Source organism: Lepidochelys kempii, chromosome 12 (assembly GCF_965140265.1).
Source record: "Lepidochelys kempii isolate rLepKem1 chromosome 12, rLepKem1.hap2, whole genome shotgun sequence".
Lineage (NCBI taxonomy): Eukaryota > Metazoa > Chordata > Testudines > Cheloniidae > Lepidochelys > Lepidochelys kempii.
In genome coordinates this window covers 22428238-22441642 of record NC_133267.1, presented here as the reverse complement: position 1 = coordinate 22441642, position 13405 = coordinate 22428238, and the positions used below count along the sequence as shown (strand labels likewise).

Sequence of the window (13405 nt, the reverse complement as noted above, 5' to 3'; positions counted from 1 at the left end):
GAAAATTATTTCCATAATATTTGGTGTGACAGAATTTTCCTGTTTTAAATGTATATTTGCAGGTAGCTTCTTTGTTACTCAACGCAACCATGCAAGAAGCCGCCCAGATATTGGCTATGGAACCCCTGTACTGCTGCATGCTTAAGAAGGGGCTGTGACCCCCGGAGTTGGGGGATGGCCAGTCTATGCTGCCTATGCATTCCCAGAGGCAAGCAGCAGGGGAGGGGTGTAGTGCACAGTGGACCTTTAACCAAGAGGTATAAGTGCTGCTGCTAAGCACATTTCCCCCTGTGCCCCAGAAGTCCCTGAGGCATTCGTTATCTTACCTTGCACAGGCAGAAAGCCTGAGCATCACCACTTGGGTGTTACATTTCCACTCCCCTCTTCAGGAACCAGCTTGAGTGACTCTGGCAGCCAAAGCTGGATTTTGGTCCTTACAGTACCGTTTTTACACCACTATTTATTTGAATAATGAATGGGAAATGTTTTTTTTTGGAGGGTAACAAACAATATGGTCCAATATTTTTACCTAGACTTACCACAATATTTGATTAAAAACAAAACATTTAAATGAGAAGGGGAGGGAGTTCTACATTCAGCAGTGTATATGGTGACTGTTTGAATGAAAGTACTGCAAGCCTAAGTAGTTTCAACAATGTTTCCTTCATCCCAGGAGCATCTGAACCCAGCTTCTGCCTTGTCAGCCACATTTATGATGTGTTCATAATTAAATGTCCACGAAGCTCACAGCATGCTGACCACAGAGGGGCCATAAGCAGTAAAGATAAATGAGAGCGAGAGATGTAATATTGCTTCACTTGTGGGTTTAGTCTGATGTTAAAGATTGTCAGAGATAATTATTAATATGTGACCTGGTTGAGTCTTTATGTGAACGATCACAATTTTAATAAAGTGGTAAACTCTACTCTCTCTGCATACTCATGTTCTTCATCTGACTCTTTTACATTTAATTCTAGAATTTCAGGACACATTCTGGTATTTTAAACTAGTGAAAGGATAGCCCTTTTATATAACCATATGCTGTAATGCAGGAGACGGGAAAGTCTGGCAGGGATAGTAAGCTAAGTGACATAACATTAACCTGCATATAAAGATCTTGGTAAATAAGAGTGAAATTTGAACGGGAAGCTGTAATTTAGGTTGTGGGTTGGGTATAAAATCTAATACAATTGATAACAAATACTTCTGATGAATCTCTGGTCAAACAAGGCTTGGCATCCTTCTTTGCTGATACCCATAAAGAATGGCTGAATGTGCCATATGTAATCCTGCATTCTTTGTACACCTAAAACCCTATTGACTACAGTGAGAGTTTTGATGTCAAGGAATGTAGGAGTGACCTAACAGTCTGCCTGTATGCCAAAAATATCTGCTTCACAGAACTAGAAAAGTACATTCGTTGTTGTATTTAGATGTCTAAGAAGACATTGTCATTTTCCTTTTTTTGCTTTTGCTTATATCTTTGAATTTCATTGACAGACAATTGATCAAAAGATAAATTCCAGCTTGGAGAATGAACTCCATTGTTATAAAATAAAGATATCCAGAAAGAAATACACTTATATTGTGACTGGCACATTGTTAAAACTGTCCACTGAATATTTAAAATATCTTATCTCTTATTTATTTAAAATAATTGCAGCTGTACAAAGGGGAATATTCTTCAGTCCAGTTGTATCATGAAATGACATTATACTGATGCAATTTTTTTAAAAGTCTGATGAGTGTACCAAGGTAGGACATTACCATAAGTAATGCTACCAGCTTTTATGTCTGGTATTTAAATTTGCAACTATAAGAGCACAAAAAGCTGAAATTGATGGGGTTGGCTTTGTTTTCTTCTGCACAATTACTTAGACCAAGTGGTACATCACAGGGTTGGGGCATCAGTACAGGAAATTTTAAACCCCTGATTAAAAATCCCCCATGGCAACTTATTTTCCCTTAAAAATAACTTTTAAAAAATTTCTACATAAACTATTACTTCCTACTCAGAAAGTCTGTGTGTGTTAGTTACCTTTTAAAGATCCTGTTCTTTAGCCATGTGACAGGGTGTGTAGGACCCACATGGATGGCAAGGCTAGCCACGGCTCTTCTGGCCCTGTTAATCATGCATGAAGGAGAGGAGGCCTTTAAAAGGAAGGAAACTGCAGTCAGCAGGTGGGGAAGGAGCAGGCTTGCCCTAAGTAGCAGAATGTAAGAGTGACTCCTGAAGCCACGGAAGGAACTCCCAGGGTAGGACAGGCAGAGACTGAGCCTGTCTCAGAGACCCAAGCACAGTGATTCCCCCAAATCATTATGTTGGGACTAGATCATTGGTAACAACCCTCCCTCCCACCCTCCGGCTTTGCTGGGACTGCAGGAAGGGAGTATTCCTGAATATGTGGTGGGTTTGTCGCTTTCATTTTAGTCCCCCAGCTGGAGAGACTTAAAGAGGCTCACAAAGGGGAGAGCCCCCCCCCCTGGCCCTTGCATATAGTAGGAAAGTGTGGCCTGTATTGTGACCACCCAATGTAGATAACTGGGTGTGGTCAGGGTCCCCCACCCCTTAGGGAGGAACCACCAAGGGCTCTGTTACAAGCCATTTCACAAGTTGAACTCCCATTGACTTTGTTGAGTTTCACGTGTGGAACAGCTACATAGTCATTATTAACAATTATGTATGCAATGCATAGCACTTTACAAACAAAGCTCAGATCTGGAAATGCTTATGTCCTATAAATATTACCTTAGTCCGCACTGAAGGAGGAAGAGGAATTATTCATAGTGACAGCTGGGAGTAGTGGAATGATATTAAGCAATGGATTGAATAGGTTCAATCCTCCCCGCACTGAAGAAGACAGTGGGATCATTTTGCTATCAATGTGAGTAAAGGTATTGGGATCTGGTCCATTGTTTTGTTTTAATTTAAAAAAACTAAAACTGTAGGAGTGGGATAAGAAAATATCTGCCCAGTCCATTGACTGAAAGGTATTTTCCGTATGCAGAATATTACCAAACCATTTGCTACTGTCTAGTGTAGTGTGTATGGGAGCATATGCAGTAACTACTACATACCATTATGTTACTCAGTGGAATGTTGCTTGATTAGCTGCAGACTGGAGGATAATAGACTGTCCCTAAGTCCAACCACTTCTTCAGCTTGCCAGTGTATACAAAATACTAATGATACATATTTAAGTGATGTATATATCAAAATGTTATAGTAGTTTTATGACATAAATAAAAGTAATTGTATTCATTAGCATGATAAAAATATGCACATGTTTATTAAATTCCATCATTTATCAAGAACAAATGCTATAGCATTATATCTTTGTTTGGAAGATCAGCCCAAGCATTTTGTCAAAGTTTGCCTGTCAGTCTCACATATCCATACAAGTCTAATTGATGTTAATACGCTGGAGAAGAGGAGGTGCAAACTTAGAAAATAATGCAAATGTAGAGATCCAAAGAATTGTTAATTAGTTATAAATATGTTGATGTGCTTTCAGATTGGAGGCTTAAACAAAAGAATATAATTTGGATAATAAAAATGTCCATTACATATAAATGGCTATGCACAGGTAAAGGAAAGAAAGGTGATCTGTCAAATCAATACTTGCAGAGCTGAATTAGTCACACACATTTGACAAGACATGATTCTGTGTTATTTCTGCCTACTGTAGCAGTATAGCGTGATCATGCATTATTAATCAAAAAAACTCTCTTAAGAAATTCTTTATCTCACAGTAAACAAAGACCATTTAATTTTTTTGACAAAATGTAGATCTGAAGTATTGCTTTTAAATTTACTCAATAGTTATTTCCCAGTGAATGTTCCTGTTTTTCATCACTTAAATACTTGCACTAGTTCTGTTCACATCACAGTTATAGTCTTACACATGTAGCCATTGTTTCTTCATAACAGCCCTACATTTTGAGGTTGTGGCTTAGGTATACAGTGTCATTCATATATTATTAGAGGTAGATTTAATATTCTTAATGAGTGACCGTGAATTTAACAGAATTAAAGAGCTTTATACTAACTAAATGATGACCACAGGAGAGTCAGGATAATTGTCTATGGTTTTTGAAGGGTGCAAACACCAAAAAGTGAGAATTGCTCCCAGTGATGTAATGGGTGATAACTAGAAGTGGTGAATGATATGGAATGCATAGGTTCAATTCTCCCATTGAAGTCAGTGGCAGTTGACTGTGACTTAAACAGGAGGAGGATTAAGCCCAATATTATGGTGTAAAAGCTTCATGATAGTCGCTTGTCACAAATCAGACATGATCTCTCCCAAAAGCAGTGGTGGAAAACTCCTCTCACCTTGGTCCAGACACTGGCAATTATACTGTAGGTAGAACCTTATGTTACCAGAGAGCTGGACTAGAGGATAAGCCTTTTCGATCACCAACTTCTCCCATTTCATGACTGGTTATGTTGTATGTAACTATTCAACTTAGTTTATTAATAGGAAATAATAATACTAATGTCATAATGATACTTGCACATATGTAGTATCTTGCAACCAAAGATTTTAAAGTGCTTTGCAAACATTAATGAATTTAGGCTGGCAACACTCCTGTGAAGCAGGTAAATATATCTGTATCAACAATAATGCCTGTTGCATTTTAACTGCATTTTTCTGCTGCATAACTTTCATGCTCTGAAAAAGAAAAGCTGAATTAAAACAAATATTCAACATTAATTTATGACCAGGAGAATAATTAATATAGTAAGTAGTCTTACTATTCTTGTGGCCACCTGATTTTTTGCAAAGCACGGGTACTGGGATCCATTCCTCCAATATAAAAATCTGTTTGGAGAGCTGGGTGATCGGTGGGATTATGCCCAGGTGGGTGGAGTGCTGTCTAACTTTTTTTTTTTTAAAATACGAACCAGATGATAAACTTAAAGCCCCAAAAGAGAATGGAATTAAACTAACAATTTTTGCATAAAAATAGTCAATTCTCTCAGCAAAACTATAGAATGACAATGTGAACGTTAAACTGCAGCCGTTAGTTGTAGAGATTTGACTGCACGGTTAATGTGACACAGATTTTATATTATTTTATCACACTGACAATTTTATACTAGATATTCAGAATTCATTATAATAATAGAACATTGTTCATAAGACAAATTTGCATATGTGTTACATAATGAAATATGATATACTTTGCAAGACTGCAATATCCTAACGAAGTTCAGATTTGTGGTGTAAATGTAATGGAGTAATGAAATAATTAAATAAAATCATTGTGGGTGATAACATTTTGCTTCCAACACCCATTATATGAAGTAAGCACATTGCACTGGGGGAAAATTTTCAAAGGTGCCTATGTTACCTAGAAGCCTAAATCTTGTGGCTTTCAAAGCTGTTAGGTTGTGATATTCAGTGGGGTTTTGGCACTTGAGAGTCTCAGTTCCACTGACTTTCAATAAGACTTAGAACGCTGCAGTGGCTCAGCTGCGCTGCTGTAGAGCTTTAGTGAAGACACTACTTATGCTGATCGGATGGCTTCTCCCATTGGTGGTGGCATCCCGCTGTCAGATTTGGCTCATGAGTGAGAATACCAACCTCAGGGCAGACGGTTAAGAAGAAGGGAACAAACCCCAAACTGATTGTGAGTTCTATACTTAGATTTCACCAACCAAATAACAAGTGTAAACACCTCAGGCACTATACAGCCTTAACATGGAGTCACAGACAGTCCTCTTGGGCATTCCAATGAATCTTGCCACCCAGGCAAGCTTGTCTCTGTGACAGATGGTCACCCTACATCAAAGATCACCAAATGTTCAGATTACTCCCAGTCCCAAATAAAGTCACTTACCCCAGGTCAGTTTGCATCTTAGACCTCACACCAAAGACAATGCTGGTAGCCAATCCTGTAACAAACTAAGGTTTATTAACTAGGAAACAGAAATGAGTTATTTACAAGGTTAAAGAAGGTAGGCATACGCACACATGAGATACAATCTTAAGTTCAAAAGGTAATAGAAGCTTCTGTAATAGCTTAGTGGTTTGAGCATTGGCTTGCTAAACCCAGGGTTGTGAGTTCAATCCTTGAGGGGGCCATTTAGGGATCTGGGGCAAAAATTGGGGATTGGTCCTGCTTTGAGCGGGGGTTTGGACTAGGTGACCTCCTGAGGTCCCTTCCAACCCTGATATTCTATGATAATAAACAAGCTTTAACATCCTTGAAGGCTAACCCAAGCCTCTAGGGGATCTCTTGCTTATGTTTAGGAATCGTTGACTCAGAGTGCAGATAGAATAAAGAGACCCTCATTCTTTCTGGCCAGGAATTTTATTCCCACCTCCCTAGACCACAGGCTGATGGGACTAGTGCTTCTGCATGTAACCTCTTCATCGGTGGGGGTGGGGAGGGTAGAGAAATTGACAGTCTGTTACAATGGCCCATTTGGATTCAATAGTTCTTCCTGATGAGCAGGAGATAACACATTCTGTAGGAATCCAGCATTTTGCATTAGGTGAAGTTTTTCCTCCTATTTGATGAGTAACATAGTTTCAGAACATTTTACAGCAAACACTTAAGTATTACCTTATAGCGTGGGATACAGATATTATAAGTAGGATTAATACATGCAGCATCCTACAAGCATTCCATAAAGTCTAAACACGAAATACATTCTTAAATACTTGTGTCTATTTGAACTATGCTAACTCACCGGTAAGCAGACTGGTTTCCAGTTATGCATTTGTTTGTGTTCAGGTAGGCCCAGTGCTTTGGCATCAGCTGGCAGCTGGTCCGCCAGCATCACAATAGGTACTCCACCTCCCCAAGAGGCAGAAGCGAGGTCAACAGAAGAATTCCATTGTGGAATGCTTGTAGAATGCTAGCTCTGTATATACCAGTGACTAGGTCTGTTTAAATGCGTTGGTCAGGGGTGTGGATTTTTCACACCCCTGAGCGATGTAGTTATATTGACTTAATTCCCTAGTGTAGACCAGATCTTAATGTATGTCTACGCTGCAGTAAAACATCTGGTCCAAGTCAGCTGACTCACGCTTGCGGGGCTCGGGCTGTGGGGTTGTATGAGGCCAGGCTCTATCTTGGTATGCAAGGTATGTCTACACTGCAATTTTATAACCCTCCAGTCTGAGCCTTGCGAGCCTGACTAAGCTGACATTGCCAGCCATGGGTGTTTTATTGTCATGTAGACATACCCTTAGGCTCCTAAGTGCCTAAATCACTTTTGAAAATGGGACTTGTGAGCCTGTCACCTAAGTACTTTTGAAAATTATTCACTATACGACAGGAGGTTTATGATGATTCCTCCTGTAATTCACCTGGGGACCATGAAAGGTGAAGTTCCTGACCTATTAAAGTCAATGGGAAAATTCCCATTAACTTCACTGGAGCCAGGGTTTTATCAAAAGAGTTTATGTAGCGTGCCAAAGTCAACATTAAATGTTAAGCTAGAGTACCCAGTGTCCCCATAAATGTATTTATTACAAAGACATCTTACTTCAAACAAACTCCCATGCTTACTACGACGTTCACCCAACAGCACTGACCAGAATACAAAATGGACAGAATGCTTGGGCAGATGTCTTTCGCGTGTTTGGACTTCACTTCTCCCTTATTCTGCATGCAGTAGAAGAAAATGCTATCATACGGCACATGTCATATCTTCTCTTTAGTGCCTGGAAACATGATAGGGCACTGTCCCTTTAAAATAGAGACAGGTGGGGTACCCTCTCCAGATTATAAGATTTTACTGGCTGTCAGCCTCAGGAAGGCTCTTTTTGGGGTGGGGAATTGGGGGAAATCTATAAGACCTGCAATACAGGAACCCTGTTTGGAGATATGGGTTTTGCCTCTTTTTAGCTGTCTTTTCTTGTCTCTCCCCCTTCCCCCCTTTTAAAAAGAAATAAATTAACTGGGATTTGGCTTTGTGGCACTGGAGTCCGCGCAGTTCTCGAGCTCTGGGATCTGGTTGATCTCAATGCTACATTTTAGTAAAAAAAAATTTTTGTTCAAAATTTTTCCAATTTAGATTTTCTATAAAATGTATAATTGAAAAATCAAAGTTTCAACCTGTTCTTTGAATAGTCCAGAAAGTGAGTCGTTTGTCCGGGAGGAAGCTATTTTCTGTAGTGTTCTTCTGCCTGTATGTGCTTGTGGCTGTTGCCAAAATGCTGATGCCAGACCAAGGTGCTGTGCTCAATTTTGGGAATCTCCCACCTTGTTTGTGAAGGTTGTTGTCTTTACCTGTCCTATTTTAAATTCCTATCTGGTGATATGATACATGTCGATTCAGGAGTTATACTTATGTTCTTTCTTGGATCCTGTGACATAACAGAAATAGATGTTGTGAAACTATGTTGAATCTAACTTTTCCTCATTATGAGCTCTCTTCTACTCCTAGTAAGCAAGTAGATCTCTCTTCTGAAGCCAGTATTTGATTAATCAAACTGTCATGCCTAGTTTACGCACTCTCCAATTTACGTTCTTGAATTGAACAAAATCTAAATGACATTGATTGTCACAGCTCTCCACACCTGCTTCCACCTCACCAATGGCTGATGTTCTTTAGGGAGAGCTCATTGATTCAGAAGACACAGACGATATTTTTGTTCATGTAGAGACAAGCAGAATTAAGGCAGAAGCAGTACTAGTACTGCCAGAACAAGCCAAGGGAGTTTTATGGTTTGACTACTGGGAAATCAACACTTTAAGCTACTCTTGTCCCTTTCACTAAGTGTTATTTTCACCTCTCTTTGCTTTGCTGATTTCTGGAGTTATCATTGTGCCACCAGTTTGAAGCCTAGTACTACTACAGGCTTCATCATCATCTCCCAGAAGTTCACACTGCAGCATATCAAGTGAGTACATTAGGAATATAATTTTCTGCGTCCGGTAGGAGTTTCGTCCTCAAACAGGATTTCTTTGACCCTGCAGAAGACAGTGCTGTAAGAGAAAGTTTTGAAAAATATTTGGCAGGTGGTGTCAGCTAACTTTTTATGTTTGGGTATTGAAACCTTAACTTTCTTAACTGACCACATTTGCCTGATCTTTTTTGATAATTTTTTACAGATATTACAAGGCACATTCTCAAGGATATAAGATCACCTCATAGTAACTGAAAGGGATTTCACTTGGCTTCCTTGCCCTATTCAGAAACATTTATCTTTGCCAACATTTCATTTTCTTTCATAAATAAAAGCGTCATAGCCTCCTGCTGTGCCATTATTCTGTTCATCTTGTATTGGATGTGTGGTGTTAGACTGAGTTGTTAAAGCAGATAGTGCCTTAACTCTACCATTTCACTATTGCAGTGCAGCCACTTCTTTAACAGTGCTTAAACACCTCCGGGATGATGCTATTGATAAACCTTAGATAGATGCATGGAACAGTGTCGAAATAGAAATTTCTTAGCACAATATCACTAGAATTATAACAAGAGATCTAATGACCTAGCAAGATATTTTTATATCTTTACCTGGTAACAAATACCAATTGACAGCAAGATGGCCCATGAAACCAAATCCCTGTTGGCTGAAATGTTGCTTCCTCCTCTTTCCTAATGTCTTTCTTCTGACTGTGTCCTGGGTATGATACATTTGCTGGATGTGTGGAGTTTGAAACTATTCCCATTTGAAATCATTGGGAGTTTTGCCCCACATGAGAGAACAGAAGTGGACCACAAAAGATGGGATATCTATGCCAATACAACACAGATGATGGCCTAGTTTATAGGGCTAAACTCTGTGATTCTTAATTGAGCAAAACTTCTCAAAAGGAGTTTGCTCAATTATGGTTTTGGAATTTGGCCCTTAGGGTTTTTTTGTTTTGTTTTGTTTTGTCTCTGAGGCTGCCTTAGATTTGCACACCTTTTTAACATGGTGTTTTCTTTGCTACTGTAAGTTTGCAATTCTCTTTTTGAAAAGTAACGGATCACATATAATGACAGGTTTCAGAGGAACAGCCGTGTTAGTCTGTATTCGCAAAAAGAAAAGGAGTACTTGTGGCACCTTAGAGACTAACCAATTTATTTGAGCATGAGCTTTCGTGAGCTACAGCTCACTTCAGATGAAGTGAGCTGTAGCTCACGAAAGCTCATGCTCAAATAAATTGGTTAGTCTCTAAGGTGCCACAAGTACTCCTTTTCTTTTTGGATCACATATAATTTATTTATTTCATGGGCATGTTTTATGTTTGTAAGAAATGAACAGGTGTTTAGAAAACAAAGCTACTGGTCACTCCTTTTGTTACTACTACATTGTTGATCAATTGTATGAACTTTACAGCATAGCTGAATTGGGATGTATGCTTCAGAGGCATTTCAATCAAGTCCCAATCACTCTGGGCTTCAAGGCTTGGGTTTATTTTTTCTAGCAGTGCAATCTTCAAAGATTATACTTCATGCAACATTTTCAGCCATGTCAACATTCCTTACAAAATACAAAGATGGGCCTTATTTCATAGAGATGGCACAAAATAATACAATAAAATGGATTTATTTTATCTTAATTTATTTAAAATGTGTATCGACAGAACTGGAGTAAAATCCATGAGATGAAATATCTTGTTTGCATGAATATATTGAAAAATTCAGCAGAGTTCTAACTAAGGGGAAGGAAAGTAAAATCTTTGCAATGAAGGGAAGAACGTGGGCCCTGATTTTAAGACTCTGAATGGAAATTACTGTAGTGATGCAATTCACACAGTTTCAGTTAATATGCAGGATTTATTGTCAGGTGTTCAAAATTAAATATGTGCTCCAGACTGAGATTTGGCATGTTATCTCTGTCTTGGGGTAGTATCTGGTGGCTAGAGCACAGAACTGAGAGTCAGGACTCCTAGGTTCTGTTCCTGTTTGTGCAACTGATTTGAAATGTGACCCACTCACTTGGGGCACAGTTATGTGCCATTTGAAGTCAACTGCAAATCTTCGTTTGAATTCAGTAGTGCAGGATCAAATCCTCAGTACTAGATTGTACCTTTAGTCACAGCCCTGAGTGAGGCATATCGCTGCACTCTGCTGGCAGATGTCTGAGGCACTCCTCTGTGGCCCACTTTTTCTTGAGCTCGTCTTTTCCACTTAGGTGGGAGTATGCGGAATCAGCACTTTACAAGCTGTAACATCTCTTCCTCCCCCGACTCTTACTTTGCTGCCTAGGAGAGAAGGGTTGAAGCCATATATAGCTGTGTTGACACTCCACTACCTGCAAAGGTGGAAAGTCTGGTGCACAGCATCCGTTCATCCACCTATGCCTAGAGTCATGATCCACATGGTAGACACTTCATTCTTTGCATCAATAACATATATTCAAACATTGTTTTTTTTTATACTTGATAGCAGTAAGGATGTTTTTGTGATAACAGCTTTTGCTTTTTTGTTTTTCAGAATAGTGGTGACAAGCAGTAACCACAGAAACAAGTGTACGCTGTTATCTCACAGGGGTAGCTGTGGAGCTAGGCCTGCATGGCTTTGCTATTGTCAGCTAAGTGTTCTTGGTGAGTAGTACCATCAGCCTGTAGAGATTTTATGGGCCTAAACTTGCTTGAACTGGGCTTGACTGCATTAACAGGGAATTACATGACACAGACTTTAGATGACTGGTTTATCTACTTGCAGTGTTACTTCAGCAGCCAGGCTTCCTTTACAGCTTGTTACTTAAAGACCACAGGGGTTACACTGTCAGTTGATGTGTCATAATGTAAATTATATCAAAATAAGCATAGGATTAGTGGAGAAAATGATATCACCAGAGCTTTGACCAAATAATCACCAGAAAGGCAAAGGGGAGGGGGGAATAGTTTTACTTTGTGTAATGACCCATCCACTCCCAGTCTTTATTCAAGCCTAAGTTAATTGTATCCAGTTTGCAAATTAATTCCAATTCAGCAGTCTCTCGTTGGAGTCTGGTTTTGAAGATTTTTGTTGAAGAATTGCCACTTTTAGGTCTGTAATTGAGTGACCAAAGAGATTGAAGTGTTCTCCGACTGGTTTTTGAATGTTATAATTCTTGACGTCTGATTTGTGTCCATTTATTCTTTTGTGTAGAGACTGTCCAGTTTGGCCATTGTACATGGCAGAGGGGTATTCCTGGCACATGATGGCATATATCATATTGGTAGATGTGCAGGTGAACGAGCCTCTGATACATTTAATTTAATTGTAAACTGGATACAATTTAATTTAATTTGCAAACCGGATACAATTAATTTAGGCTTGAATAAAGACTCGGAGTGGACGGGTAAGGTAACACAAAGTAAAACTATTCCCACCCCCCTACCCCCATTCGTCAGACGTTCTTGTCAACTGCTGGAAATGGCACACCTTGATTAACATTACAAAAGTCTTCCCTCCCCCCCCACCCTGCTCTCCGGCTGGTAATAGCTCACCTTAAGTGATCACTCTCGTTACAGTGTGTATGGTTACCCCCATTGTTTCATGTTCTCTCTATATATAAATCTCTCCACTGTATTTTTCACTGAATGCATCTGATGAAGTGAGCTGTAGCTCACAAAAGCTTATGCTCAAATAAATTTGTTCGTCTCTAAGGTGCCACAAGTCCTCCTTTTCTTTTTTCATAGTTAAAATAACATTTAAAAATGATGAGAAGTTTGGACTTAAGTCCTAAGGGCTTCTGATGATACTTATCATAATTGTTGCCCCCCGTTTGCATATACAGAATCACACATCTAAGGGTGATGGTATGTGCAGGTACTATTTTATGTATGCAACTATCTGTTTGCATATGACCAAAAATGTTCATTTGCAAACACTGGAAGTGCACTTTTGGGGGCCCTAAAATGAGATTTGTGAAGCATTGATGGGTGAACCTCAACAAATCTGGAGGTTGGTTCAGTTCAGAAAAGTATCCAAAAATGCAGATGCTTATTCTACCTGAGCCACTTGCTTTTGCAGTACTGTACTGAAAAAATTGTGAAAACTCCAGACAGGTCAAACGAAAATCCTGGATATGGAAATTTGAGGGGTGGAATCCAAACTGGAAATCAGATGCAAATTTTGCAGCAGGCCCATGTCATTTTAACAGTTCAAGTCAAAACCCTGAATCCGAATATCCCTCAATTTTGAGCTTGAGGAATATTGAAAATTTTGATCAGAGTTTTAAACAGGCTAAGCCTCTCTCTGTTGACAATGGACTTTTTCATGAGACTCCTGGTACTTTCTGCTTCTGGTTAGGCTTGGATGGGGAAGTGTCCAAACACATGGAAAAGAGAGCCAAACTCTTTTGTATTTTAGGAAATTACTATCAGGTTATGAGCAATCGAGATTTTTCAAACTGTTTTCATGATTTTTTAGCATTCTCATGAAAACCCTTCATTTATATTTAAATATTTCTCACATTTTGCTAGTGCATGAGTCAGACAGTCAAACTCATAGAAATGGATT

At 39.2% G+C, this 13405-nt stretch overlaps 1 long non-coding RNA gene across 1 annotated transcript in view; it reads left to right on the top strand.

Moving 5' to 3' along the window:
- LOC140896275 (uncharacterized) overlaps positions 1-13405 on the top strand; it is a 160452-nt gene that overhangs the window by 129286 nt on the left and 17761 nt on the right. The window contains exon 5 of the long non-coding RNA XR_012154499.1: positions 11390-11499. This is a non-coding gene — a long non-coding RNA (uncharacterized lncRNA). The remainder of the gene's footprint in view (positions 1-11389; positions 11500-13405) is intronic.